Source organism: Doryrhamphus excisus, linkage group LG6 (genome assembly GCF_037039965.1).
Source record: "Doryrhamphus excisus strain RoL-2023G ecotype Guam linkage group LG6, RoL_Dexc_Guam_v1.1, whole genome shotgun sequence".
Lineage (NCBI taxonomy): Eukaryota > Metazoa > Chordata > Actinopteri > Syngnathiformes > Syngnathidae > Doryrhamphus > Doryrhamphus excisus.
The window spans coordinates 24,388,576-24,401,888 of record NC_136362.1 but is presented as its reverse complement, the minus strand read 5'-3'; the positions used below and the strand labels follow the sequence as shown (position 1 = coordinate 24,401,888).

Below are 13,313 nucleotides of genomic sequence, written 5' to 3'. Positions count from 1 at the left end.
GCCATGGAGCACGACTTTCGGTCGGCCTTGAAGGGGTTCTGGCAAACCGTCCGGCGCCTCCGAAAAGGGAAGCAGAGCCCAGTCCACACTGTTTACAGTGGAGACGGGGCCTGCTGACCTCGACTGGGGATTTGTTTTGGTGAAGTAGGTGCAGACACATCTATTACAAAATGAAAATACAAAATATACAGAATGCAGTATAAATATATGTACGCAGTCTGTTTTTTGTTTGTTATTCCGAAAGTGCAGTCTGATTGTTTTTCCTAAGAGTCCAAACTGAGCGTTAATTTAACGCATATAGAGTGTCAAAGTGGCAGGGTGAGGCAGAGGTGGGGTGTGAACAGTGTCAGGGGGGGTTCCGGGCCTTGTTGATGAGGCTGACAGCAGACAGGAAGAAACTGTTTTTGTGGCGTGAGGTTTTGGTCCTGATGGACCGCAGCCTCCTCTCAAAGAGACTGTGTCCGGGGTAAAAAAAAAAAAACTATCAAGACAGCCTCAAGGTCCAAAAGTGTTAAGGCAGTCCCATAGTGTCCCCACATCATGCCATGTGTCTATTTGCCTTGAGACATGAGTAAATTAGCTTAAATGCTAACATGCTAATGGTCATCATGTTAGCGCCAAGCAAGAGAGTCCTTTTTCAGTCGGGTCTAAAAGTGGGGGCAATGTGAAGCTGTGTCTGTGCCACCTACTATGTTGCTGTGTCCCTGGTCCAGTGTGTTCCCATCTTGGGTTGGAATGTCCCCATGCTGGTAACGGGTGGGGAATACAGTCCGTTGATGAGGATAAGCGGGATGGATTTCAGTGGTTAAAGTCTCCAGCTACCATGAAAACGGTCATGGGCACGAGCCTATTCTGAATTACCCTTTAGCCAATCGACACCACATCAACTCAGCAGCAGTCCTCGTTAGTATAGTGGACAGTATCTCCGCCTGTCACGTGGAAGACCGGGGTTCGATTCCCCGACGGGGAGTTCCTCTTTTGTATGTCACAATGTCACGTTGAACCTTGAGTCGGGTTGCGGTTGCAACAACCAGTCCGGTTAAACAAACCTTTCTCATTAGAACAAAACCTCTGTTAATCTTCTTCTCACGGTGTTCAGGTGTCTTTTACAATCTGACAGTCTTTTGCTGCCAAATCATTCCAGGCGTGGATAATGAAGCTGACCAGGAAAATGCCAGCTGTGGGATTTCAACCAGAGCCTCCTGAGCGTAAGGAACCTTAATCTGGCGCCTTCGATCACTCATCCACCCAACCTAAAACGGTGCCCTGATCAGGAAAAAAAAACTGTGACCTTGTGAGGTTCACTGACAACAGAGGACACTCAAAAGGAGCCGCACAAAGCAGGGTACTTGTACAGATGTCGGCAGCAGAGTGGCGCAGCGGTAGCGTGCTGGGCCCAGAGGTCAATGGATCGAAACCATCCTCTGCTATGGCTGTGCTCTTTACGTGTCCTTTGAAGAGCTTGCAGATGTATTGTCTTTGTTACTTAGCTGACCTGGTCCAGTAAAGAGTTCACGCTTCCTTTACTGCTGTTCTCGATGCATTTATTGCTCTTGAGTGCATTCACACGCCATTGCGGGACATTGAAGCATCGCGAAACACCGCAACTGTCCTCACTCGTCCATTGTCACTCTTATGGACTTGAAGAATCCCAGCCAGTTTCCGTTCGTTTCGGGGAACCTCCTCCTCTTTGACGATCACCACATCTCCAACTTGCATGTTTCTTCTTGGCGTATGCCATCTTTGTCTCAGAGCAATGTTGGTCAGATACTCCTTCCACCATTTGTTCCAGAACTATTCCGACAAATATTGCAATTATCTCCATCTCATTTTAGTATACAAGTCCATCCATCCATCCATTTTCCTCCACTTATCCAGGTCCAGGTCGCGGGGGGCAGCAGTCTTAGTAGGGAAGCCAAGATTTCCCGGTCCCCGGCCACCTCCTCCAGCTCCACCGGGAGGACACCAAGGTGTTCCCAGGCCAGCTGTGAGACATAATCCCTCCAGCGTGTCCTAGGTCTGCCCCGGGGCCTTTTCCCGGCTGGGTATGCCCGGAACACCTCACCAGGGAGGCGTCCGGGAGGCATCCGGACTAGATGCCCGAGCTACCTCAACTGACTCCTCTCGATGTGAAGGAGAAGCGGCTCTACTCTGAGCCCTCCCGGATGACTGAGCTCCTCACCCTATCTCTTAGGGTGAGTCCAGCTACCCTACGGAGGAAACTCATTTCAGCCGCCTGTATCCGAGATGTCATTCTTTCGGTCATGACCCAAAGCTCATGACCATAGGTGAGGGTGGGAACATAGATCGACCGGTAAATTGAGAGCTTTTTTAACCACGACGGTCCGTTACAGCGACCGCATTACTGCCGAGGCTGCGCCGATCCGTCTGTCGACCTCACGCTCCCACTTTCCCTCTCTACGCCTGTACTGTGGGAGTCCTACACACAATTTCCCGCTGTCCAGTTCGCCCAGCACGCCAACGCTCTTCCTCCGCCAGGGATATTCCCCAGCTGCTGGCACTGCCCGCTCCAACCACACCGGCTGCATCATCCGCTTTGGTGGGCCGACTTCAGGTGGAAGGTACGATATCCTGGGCGGGGGAAGCTTCTCCTACCACAGCATTAATTGACTCTGGGGCGGACGAGAACTTCATTGATAGCGGACTGGTCAGTTCTCTTAACATTCCTACTGTTGAGCTTGTCCCCCACAAGAATGTCTGCTCGCTAGATGAACATCACCTGGCATGCATTACGCATCACAATTTTTTCCCTGAGAAACTAGGTTGGCTGTGGAATTGATTAAACATCAAGAAGTCCACATCAATTAAAAAAATAATTAAAAAGTGATATCCTGGCCGAAAGAGGTCCGGTTAGCTCAGTCGGGAGAGCATGAGACTCTTAATATCAGGGTCGTGGGTTCGAGCCCCACATCTTTTGGTGATACAGACCTGGTAGACCCAAATGAGTAGTGAGGGTGTGCTGGGAACGTCTGGCAGAGTCTCCCGTTCGTCGAGTCTTCAACTCTCACCTCTGGCAGAGCTTCACCTGCATCCCGGGGGAGGACCGGGATATTGAGTCCGAATGGGCCATATTCCGTGCCTCCATTGCTGAGGCGGCTGACCGGAGTTGCAGCTGCAAGGCCGTCGGTGCCAGTCGTGGCGGCAGGCCCCGAACCCGATGGTGGACACCAGAAGTCAGGGCCGCCGTCAAGCTGAAGAAGGAGTCCTATCCAGCATTGATGGCTTGTGGGACTCCGGAAGCAGCTGACAGGTACTGTCAGGCCAAACGGCTCGCGGCTTCGGCGGTTGTCCAAGCAAAAACTCGGGTGTGGGAGGAATTCGGTGAGGCCATGGAGCACGACTTTCGGTCGGCCTCGAAGGGGTTCTGGCAAACCGTCCGGCGCCTCCGAAAAGGGAAGCAGAGCCCAGTCCACACTGTTTACAGTGGAGACGGGGCCTGCTGACCTCGACTGGGGATTTGTTTTGGTGAAGTAGGTGCAGACACATCTATTAAAAAATGAAAATACAAAATATACAGAATGCAGTATAAATATATGTACGCAGTCTGTTTTTTGTTTGTTATTCCGAAAGTGCAGTCTGATTGTTTTTCCTAAGAGTCCAAACTGAGCGTTAATTTAACGCATATAGAGTGTCAAAGTGGCAGGGTGAGGCAGAGGTGGGGTGTGAACAGTGTCAGGGGGGGTTCCGGGCCTTGTTGATGAGGCTGACAGCAGACAGGAAGAAACTTGTTTTTGTGGCGTGAGGTTTTGGTCCTGATGGACCGCAGACTCCTCTCAAAGAGACTGTGTCCGGGGTAAAAAAAAAAAACTATCAAGATCGCCTCAAGGTCCAAAAGTGTTAAGGCAGTCCCATAGTGTCCCCACATCATGCCATGTGTCTATTTGCCTTGAGACATGAGTAAATTAGCTTAAATGCTAACATGCTAATGGTCATCATGTTAGCGCCAAGCAAGAGAGTCCTTTTTCAGTCGGGTCTAAAAGTGGGGGCAATGTGAAGCTGTGTCTGTGCCACCTACTATGTTGCTGTGTCCCTGGTCCAGTGTGTTCCCATCTTGGGTTGGAATGTCCCCATGCTGGTAACGGGTGGGGAATACAGTCCGTTGATGAGGATAAGCGGGATGGATTTCAGTGGTTAAAGTCTCCAGCTACCATGAAAACGGTCATGGGCCACGAGCCTATTCTGAATTACCCTTTGGCCAATCGACACCACATCAACTCAGCAGCAGTCCTCGTTAGTATAGTGGACAGTATCTCCGCCTGTCACGTGGAAGACCGGGGTTCGATTCCCCGACGGGGAGTTCCTCTTTTGTATGTCACATTGAACCTTGAGTCGGGTTGCGGTTGCAACAACCAGTCCGGTTAAACAAACCTTTCTCATTAGAACAAAACCTCTCTTAATCTTCTTCTCACGGTGTTCGGGTGTCTTTTACAATCTGACAGTCTTTTGCTGCCAAATCATTCCAGGCGTGGATAATGAAGCTGACCAGGAAAATGCCAGCTGTGGGATTTCAACCAGAGCCTCCTGAGCGTAAGGAACCTTAATCTGGCGCCTTCGATCACTCATCCACCCAACCTAAAACAGTGCCCTGATCAGGAAAAAAAACCTGGGACCTTGTGAGGTTCACTGACAACAGAGGACACTCAAAAGGAGCCGCACAAAGCAGGGTACTTGTACAGATGTCGGCTGCAGAGTGGCGCAGCGGTAGCGTGCTGGGCCCATAACCCAGAGGTCGATGGATCGAAACCATCCTCTGCTATGGCTGTGCTCTTTACGTGTCCTTTGAAGAGCTTGCAGATGTATTGTCTTTGTTACTTAGCTGACCTGGTCCAGTAAAGTGTTCACGCTTCCTTTACTGCTGTTCTCGATGCATTTATTGCTCTTGAGTGCATTCACACGCCATTGCGGGACATTGAAGCATCGCGAAACACCGCAACTGTCCTCACTCGTCCATTGTCACTCTTATGGACTTGAAGAATCCCAGCCAGTTTCCGTTCGTTTCGGGGAACCTCCTCCTCTTTGACGATCACCACATCTCCAACTTGCATGTTTCTTCTTGGCGTATGCCATCTTTGTCTCAGAGCAATGTTGGTCAGATACTCCTTCCACCATTTGTTCCAGAACTATTCCGACAAATATTGCAATTATCTCCATCTCATTTTAGTATACAAGTCCATCCATCCATCCATTTTCCTCCACTTATCCAGGTCCAGGTCGCGGGGGGCAGCAGTCTTAGTAGGGAAGCCAAGATTTCCCGGTCCCCGGCCACCTCCTCCAGCTCCACCGGGAGGACACCAAGGTGTTCCCAGGCCAGCTGTGAGACATAATCCCTCCAGCGTGTCCTAGGTCTGCCCCGGGGCCTTTTCCCGGCTGGGTATGCCCGGAACACCTCACCAGGGAGGCGTCCGGGAGGCATCCGGACTAGATGCCCGAGCTACCTCAACTGACTCCTCTCGATGTGAAGGAGAAGCGGCTCTACTCTGAGCCCTCCCGGATGACTGAGCTCCTCACCCTATCTCTTAGGGTGAGTCCAGCTACCCTACGGAGGAAACTCATTTCAGCCGCCTGTATCCGAGATGTCATTCTTTCGGTCATGACCCAAAGCTCATGACCATAGGTGAGGGTGGGAACATAGATCGACCGGTAAATTGAGAGCTTTTTTAACCACGACGGTCCGTTACAGCGACCGCATTACTGCCGAGGCTGCGCCGATCCGTCTGTCGACCTCACGCTCCCACTTTCCCTCTCTACGCCTGTACTGTGGGAGTCCTACACACAATTTCCCGCTGTCCAGTTCGCCCAGCACGCCAACGCTCTTCCTCCGCCAGGGATATTCCCCAGCTGCTGGCACTGCCCGCTCCAACCACACCGGCTGCATCATCCGCTTTGGTGGGCCGACTTCAGGTGGAAGGTACGATATCCTGGGCGGGGGAAGCTTCTCCTACCACAGCATTAATTGACTCTGGGGCGGACGAGAACTTCATTGATAGCGGACTGGTCAGTTCTCTTAACATTCCTACTGTTGAGCTTGTCCCCCACAAGAATGTCTGCTCGCTAGATGAACATCACCTGGCATGCATTACGCATCACAATTTTTTCCCTGAGAAACTAGGTTGGCTGTGGAATTGATTAAACATCAAGAAGTCCACATCAATTAAAAAAATAATTAAAAAGTGATATCCTGGCCGAAAGAGGTCCGGTTAGCTCAGTCGGGAGAGCATGAGACTCTTAATATCAGGGTCGTGGGTTCGAGCCCCACATCTTTTGGTGATACAGACCTGGTAGACCCAAATGAGTAGTGAGGGTGTGCTGGGAACGTCTGGCAGAGTCTCCCGTTCGTCGAGTCTTCAACTCTCACCTCTGGCAGAGCTTCACCTGCATCCCGGGGGAGGACCGGGATATTGAGTCCGAATGGGCCATATTCCGTGCCTCCATTGCTGAGGCGGCTGACCGGAGTTGCAGCTGCAAGGCCGTCGGTGCCAGTCGTGGCTGCAGGCCCCGAACCCGATGGTGGACACCAGAAGTCAGGGCCGCCGTCAAGCTGAAGAAGGAGTCCTATCCAGCATTGATGGCTTGTGGGACTCCGGAAGCAGCTGACAGGTACTGTCAGGCCAAACGGTTCGCGGCTTCGGCGGTTGTCCAGGCAAAAACTCGGGTGTGGGAGGAATTCGGTGAGGCCATGGAGCACGACTTTCGGTCGGCCTCGAAGGGGTTCTGGCAAACCGTCCGGCGCCTCCGAAAAGGGAAGCAGAGCCCAGTCCACACTGTTTACAGTGGAGACGGGGCCTGCTGACCTCGACTGGGGATTTGTTTTGGTGAAGTAGGTGCAGACACATCTATTAAAAAATGAAAATACAAAATATACAGAATGCAGTATAAATATATGTACGCAGTCTGTTTTTTGTTTGTTATTCCGAAAGTGCAGTCTGATTGTTTTTCCTAAGAGTCCAAACTGAGCGTTAATTTAACGCATATAGAGTGTCAAAGTGGCAGGGTGAGGCAGAGGTGGGGTGTGAACAGTGTCAGGGGGGGTTCCGGGCCTTGTTGATGAGGCTGACAGCAGACAGGAAGAAACTTGTTTTTGTGGCGTGAGGTTTTGGTCCTGATGGACCGCAGCCTCCTCTCAAAGAGACTGTGTCCGGGGTAAAAAAAAAAAAACTATCAAGACAGCCTCAAGGTCCAAAAGTGTTAAGGCAGTCCCATAGTGTCCCCACATCATGCCATGTGTCTATTTGCCTTGAGACATGAGTAAATTAGCTTAAATGCTAACATGCTAATGGTCATCATGTTAGCGCCAAGCAAGAGAGTCCTTTTTCAGTCGGGTCTAAAAGTGGGGGCAATGTGAAGCTGTGTCTGTGCCACCTACTATGTTGCTGTGTCCCTGGTCCAGTGTGTTCCCATCTTGGGTTGGAATGTCCCCATGCTGGTAACGGGTGGGGAATACAGTCCGTTGATGAGGATAAGCGGGATGGATTTCAGTGGTTAAAGTCTCCAGCTACCATGAAAACGGTCATGGGCCACGAGCCTATTCTGAATTACCCTTTGGCCAATCGACACCACATCAACTCAGCAGCAGTCCTCGTTAGTATAGTGGACAGTATCTCCGCCTGTCACGTGGAAGACCGGGGTTCGATTCCCCGACGGGGAGTTCCTCTTTTGTATGTCACAATGTCACGTTGAACCTTGAGTCGGGTTGCGGTTGCAACAACCAGTCCGGTTAAACAAACCTTTCTCATTAGAACAAAACCTCTCTTAATCTTCTTCTCACGGTGTTCAGGTGTCTTTTACAATCTGACAGTCTTTTGCTGCCAAATCATTCCAGGCGTGGATAATGAAGCTGACCAGGAAAATGCCAGCTGTGGGATTTCAACCAGAGCCTCCTGAGCGTAAGGAACCTTAATCTGGCGCCTTCGATCACTCATCCACCCAACCTAAAACGGTGCCCTGATCAGGAAAAAAAAACTGTGACCTTGTGAGGTTCACTGCCGAGGCTCCGCCGATCCGTCTGTCGACCTCACGCTCCCACTTTCCCTCTCTACGCCTGTACTGTGGGAGTCCTACACACAATTTCCCGCTGTCCAGTTCGCCCAGCACGCCAACGCTCTTCCTCCGCCAGGGATATTCCCCAGCTGCTGGCACTGCCCGCTCCAACCACACCGGCTGCGTCATCCGCTTTGGTGGGCCGACTTCAGGTGGAAGGTACGATATCCTGGGCGGGGGAAGCTTCTCCTACCACAGCATTAATTGACTCTGGGGCGGACGAGAACTTCATTGATAGCGGACTGGTCAGTTCTCTTAACATTCCTACTGTTGAGCTTGTCCCCCACAAGAATGTCTGCTCGCTAGATGAACATCACCTGGCATGCATTACGCATCAGACGTGCACCATATCCTTGGTGCTGTCGGGAAACCACCAAAAGGTCACTAATTTTTTTCTTATGCCCTCTCGCTCAGCTCTGTTAGTACTCGGCCTCCCCTGGCATCCCTTGCGTGTGTTGTGATGTTTTGTCATTCAGCGCCACTTTGCAGAGGCACATCCACTCGACAATTTAATTTGTTCTCCGACAGTGTTTCACAATGTGGCATTGGTGGTTCAGTGGTAGAATTCTCGCTTGCCAAGCGGGAGGCCCGGGTCCGATTCCCGGCCAATGCAGTATATCTCAGCTTATACCTTTCTTTAGAGCTCATGTTGAAAAAGTACAAAGGCTCTTTTCCTGCGAAAGTGCAGTATTCAGAATGACACCTGAAACGTAACAGACCGGACCACCCGAGAGTTAAGGTGGACAGCACTTTGTGAAACCTGACTGCAGACATGCTGTTGTAGTCTCTGTCGCACAATTGCTCAGCACGTTTGGCTGTTAACTGAGAGGTTGGTGGTTCGATCCCACCCAGGGACTCTCAATTCACACATGTGTTGGACTTTGGACTCCCTCCCTTGTATGAACATTTTTCCCCATTGGCGAACTGTTTTTGTGTTGGTGCCAGATGCACTGCTGGCACTGTGGCTAAGCTGGTCAAAGTGCCTGTCTAGTAAACAGGAGATCCTGGGTTCAAATCCCAGCAGTGCCTGGGTGCTTGGTCAGTGAAACTTTGGCAGCTGATTTCTGAACCATGTACTTCTTTTTGTCACTTGCCCTTCAAGAACAAATTGACGTTGCATCCACAGCTGACGTGATTGTTGTGGATCCCATTACGCCAGAAGGTGCTTGAATCCATTTTTTTAATTAAACCATTACCTGTGAGCGGTAAGTTACACCATTGCACTAAACATTGTTAGAATAGTTAGTAATGGAGTTAGTAGTGAATAACTAACAATGCTTGTGGGGATTTTTTTTTGGTTTTGGACATCTTTCAGATAAATAAGCATGCAAACTGACCCGGGAACATCATGGCTGTTCCTGACAAATGAACATAACGGGAGGGTTAAGATGACTACACTTTCAAAGTTCTCAGCTATGACTGAACCTCTCGCTCCTTTTTTCCCTGAGAAACTAGGTTGGCTGTGGAATTGATTAAACATCAAGAAGTCCACATCAATTAAAAAAATAATTAAAAAGTGATATCCTGGCCGAAAAAGGTCCGGTTAGCTCAGTCGGGAGAGCATGAGACTCTTAATATCAGGGTCGTGGGTTCGAGCCCCACATCTTTTGGTGATACAGACCTGGTAGACCCAAATGAGTAGTGAGGGTGTGCTGGGAACGTCTGGCAGAGTCTCCCGTTCATCGAGTCTTCAACTCTCACCTCTGGCAGAGCTTCACCTGCATCCCGGGGGAGGACCGGGATATTGAGTCCGAATGGGCCATATTCCGTGCCTCCATTGCTGAGGCGGCTGACCGGAGTTGCAGCTGCAAGGCCGTCGGTGCCAGTCGTGGCGGCAGGCCCCGAACCCGATGGTGGACACCAGAAGTCAGGGCCGCCGTCAAGCTGAAGAAGGAGTCCTATCCAGCATTGATGGCTTGTGGGACTCCGGAAGCAGCTGACAGGTACTGTCAGGCCAAACGGTTCGCGGCTTCGGCGGTTGTCCAGGCAAAAACTCGGGTGTGGGAGGAATTCGGTGAGGCCATGGAGCACGACTTTCGGTCGGCCTCGAAGGGGTTCTGGCAAACCGTCCGGCGCCTCCGAAAAGGGAAGCAGAGCCCAGTCCACACTGTTTACAGTGGAGACGGGGCCTGCTGACCTCGACTGGGGATTTGTTTTGGTGAAGTAGGTGCAGACACATCTATTAAAAAATGAAAATACAAAATATACAGAATGCAGTATAAATATATGTACGCAGTCTGTTTTTTGTTTGTTATTCCGAAAGTGCAGTCTGATTGTTTTTCCTAAGAGTCCAAACTGAGCGTTAATTTAACGCATATAGAGTGTCAAAGTGGCAGGGTGAGGCAGAGGTGGGGTGTGAGCAGTGTCAGGGGGGGTTCCGGGCCTTGTTGATGAGGCTGACAGCAGACAGGAAGAAACCTGTTTTTGTGGCGTGAGGTTTTGGTCCTGATGGACCGCAGACTCCTCTCAAAGAGACTGTGTCCGGGGTAAAAAAAAAAACTATCAAGACAGCCTCGAGGTCCAAAAGTGTTAAGGCAGTCCCATAGTGTCCCCACATCATGCCATGTGTCTATTTGCCTTGAGACATGAGTAAATTAGCTTAAATGCTAACATGCTAATGGTCATCATGTTAGCGCCAAGCAAGAGAGTCCTTTTTCAGTCGGGTCTAAAAGTGGGGGCAATGTGAAGCTGTGTCTGTGCCACCTACTATGTTGCTGTGTCCCCGGTCCAGTGTGTTCCCATCTTGGGTTGGAATGTCCCCATGCTGGTAACGGGTGGGGAATACAGTCCGTTGATGAGGATAAGCGGGATGGATTTCAGTGGTTAAAGTCTCCAGCTACCATGAAAACGGTCATGGGCCACGAGCCTATTCTGAATTACCCTTTGGCCAATCGACACCACATCAACTCAGCAGCAGTCCTTGTTAGTATAGTGGACAGTATCTCCGCCTGTCACGTGGAAGACCGGGGTTCGATTCCCCGACGGGGAGTTCCTCTTTTGTATGTCACAATGTCACGTTGAACCTTGAGTCGGGTTGCGGTTGCAACAACCAGTCCGGTTAAACAAACCTTTCTCATTAGAACAAAACCTCTCTTAATCTTCTTCTCACTGTGTTCAGGTGTCTTTTACAATCTGACAGTCTTTTGCTGCCAAATCATTCCAGGCGTGGATAATGAAGCTGACCAGGAAAATGCCAGCTGTGGGATTTCAAGCAGAGCCTCCTGAGCGTAAGGAACCTTAATCTGGCGCCTTCGATCACTCATCCACCCAACCTAAAACGGTGCCCTGATCAGGAAAAAAAACTGTGACCTTGTGAGGTTCACTGACAACAGAGGACACTCAAAAGGAGCCGCACAAAGCAGGGTACTTGTACAGATGTCGGCAGCAGAGTGGCGCAGTGGTAGCGTGCTGGGCCCATAACCCAGAGGTCGATGGATCGAAACCATCCTCTGCTATGGCTGTGCTCTTTACGTGTCCTTTGAAGAGCTTGCAGATGTATTGTCTTTGTTACTTAGCTGACCTGGTCCAGTAAAGAGTTCACGCTTCCTTTACTGCTGTTCTCGATGCATTTATTGCTCTTGAGTGCATTCACACGCCATTGCGGGACATTGAAGCATCGCGAAACACCGCAACTGTCCTCACTCGTCCATTGTCACTCTTATGGACTTGAAGAATCCCAGCCAGTTTCCGTTCGTTTCGGGGAATCTCCTCCTCTTTGACGATCACCACATCTCCAACTTGCATGTTTCTTCTTGGCGTATGCCATCTTTGTCTCAGAGCAATGTTGGTCAGATACTCCTTCCACCATTTGTTCCAGAACTATTCCGACAAATATTGCAATTATCTCCATCTCATTTTAGTATACAAGTCCATCCATCCATCCATTTTCCTCCACTTATCCAGGTCCAGGTCGCGGGGGGCAGCAGTCTTAGTAGGGAAGCCAAGATTTCCCGGTCCCCGGCCACCTCCTCCAGCTCCACCGGGAGGACACCAAGGTGTTCCCAGGCCAGCTGTGCGACATAATCCCTCCAGCGTGTCCTAGGTCTGCCCCGGGGCCTTTTCCCGGCTGGGTATGCCCGGAACACCTCACCAGGGAGGCGTCCAGGAGGCATCCGGACTAGATGCCCGAGCTACCTCAACGGACTCCTCTCGATGTGAAGGAGAAGCGGCTCTACTCTGAGCCCTCCCGGATGACTGAGCTCCTCACCCTATCTCTTAGGGTGAGTCCAGCTACCTTACGGAGGAAACTCATTTCAGCCGCCTGTATCCGAGATGTCATTCTTTCGGTCATGACCCAAAGCTCATGACCATAGGTGAGGGTGGGAACATAGATCGACCGGTAAATTGAGAGCTTTTTTAACCACGACAGTCCGTTACAGCGACCGCATTACTGCCGAGGCTCCGCCGATCCGTCTGTCGACCTCACGCTCCCACTTTCCCTCTCTACGCCTGTACTGTGGGAGTCCTACACACAATTTCCCGCTGTCCAGTTCGCCCAGCACGCCAACGCTCTTCCTCCGCCAGGGATATTCCCCAGCTGCTGGCACTGCCCGCTCCAACCACACCGGCTGCGTCATCCGCTTTGGTGGGCCGACTTCAGGTGGAAGGTACGATATCCTGGGCGGGGGAAGCTTCTCCTACCACAGCATTAATTGACTCTGGGGCGGACGAGAACTTCATTGATAGCGGACTGGTCAGTTCTCTTAACATTCCTACTGTTGAGCTTGTCCCCCACAAGAATGTCTGCTCGCTAGATGAACATCACCTGGCATGCATTACGCATCACAATTTTTTTCCCTGAGAAACTAGGTTGGCTGTGGAATTGATTAAACATCAAGAAGTCCACATCAATTAAAAAAATAATTAAAAAGTGATATCCTGGCCGAAAAAGGTCCGGTTAGCTCAGTCGGGAGAGCATGAGACTCTTAATATCAGGGTCGTGGGTTCGAGCCCCACATCTTTTGGTGATACAGACCTGGTAGACCCAAATGAGTAGTGAGGGTGTGCTGGGAACGTCTGGCAGAGTCTCCCGTTCGTCGAGTCTTCAACTCTCACCTCTGGCAGAGCTTCACCTGCATCCCGGGGGAGGACCGGGATATTGAGTCCGAATGGGCCATATTCCGTGCCTCCATTGCTGAGGTGGCTGACCGGAGTTGCAGCTGCAAGGCCGTCGGTGCCAGTCGTGGCTGCAGGCCCCGAACCCGATGGTGGACACCAGAAGTCAGGGCCGCCGTCAAGCTGAAGAAGGAGTCCTA

The 13,313-nt window shown here is 51.0% G+C and overlaps 7 non-coding genes across 7 annotated transcripts; all 7 read left to right on the top strand.

The window, feature by feature from the left end:
- The first annotated feature begins 898 nt into the window (after window positions 1–898).
- Window positions 899–970, top strand: trnad-guc (transfer RNA aspartic acid (anticodon GUC)). Its single transcript has one exon. It is a non-coding gene; the product is annotated as a tRNA-Asp (tRNA).
- Window positions 971–4,246: 3,276 nt separating this feature from the next.
- On the top strand, window positions 4,247–4,318 carry trnad-guc (transfer RNA aspartic acid (anticodon GUC)). Its single transcript has one exon. It is a non-coding gene; the product is annotated as a tRNA-Asp (tRNA).
- Window positions 4,319–7,594: 3,276 nt separating this feature from the next.
- Window positions 7,595–7,666, top strand: trnad-guc (transfer RNA aspartic acid (anticodon GUC)). Its single transcript has one exon. It is a non-coding gene; the product is annotated as a tRNA-Asp (tRNA).
- Window positions 7,667–8,600: 934 nt separating this feature from the next.
- trnag-gcc (transfer RNA glycine (anticodon GCC)) lies at window positions 8,601–8,671 on the top strand. Its single transcript has one exon. It is a non-coding gene; the product is annotated as a tRNA-Gly (tRNA).
- A 342-nt stretch (window positions 8,672–9,013) lies between these two features.
- trnat-agu (transfer RNA threonine (anticodon AGU)) lies at window positions 9,014–9,087 on the top strand. Its single transcript has one exon. It is a non-coding gene; the product is annotated as a tRNA-Thr (tRNA).
- Window positions 9,088–10,975: 1,888 nt separating this feature from the next.
- Window positions 10,976–11,047, top strand: trnad-guc (transfer RNA aspartic acid (anticodon GUC)). The gene has a single exon. It is a non-coding gene; the product is annotated as a tRNA-Asp (tRNA).
- A 394-nt stretch (window positions 11,048–11,441) lies between these two features.
- On the top strand, window positions 11,442–11,513 carry trnam-cau (transfer RNA methionine (anticodon CAU)). Its single transcript has one exon. It is a non-coding gene; the product is annotated as a tRNA-Met (tRNA).
- The last annotated feature ends 1,800 nt before the right edge of the window (window positions 11,514–13,313 follow it).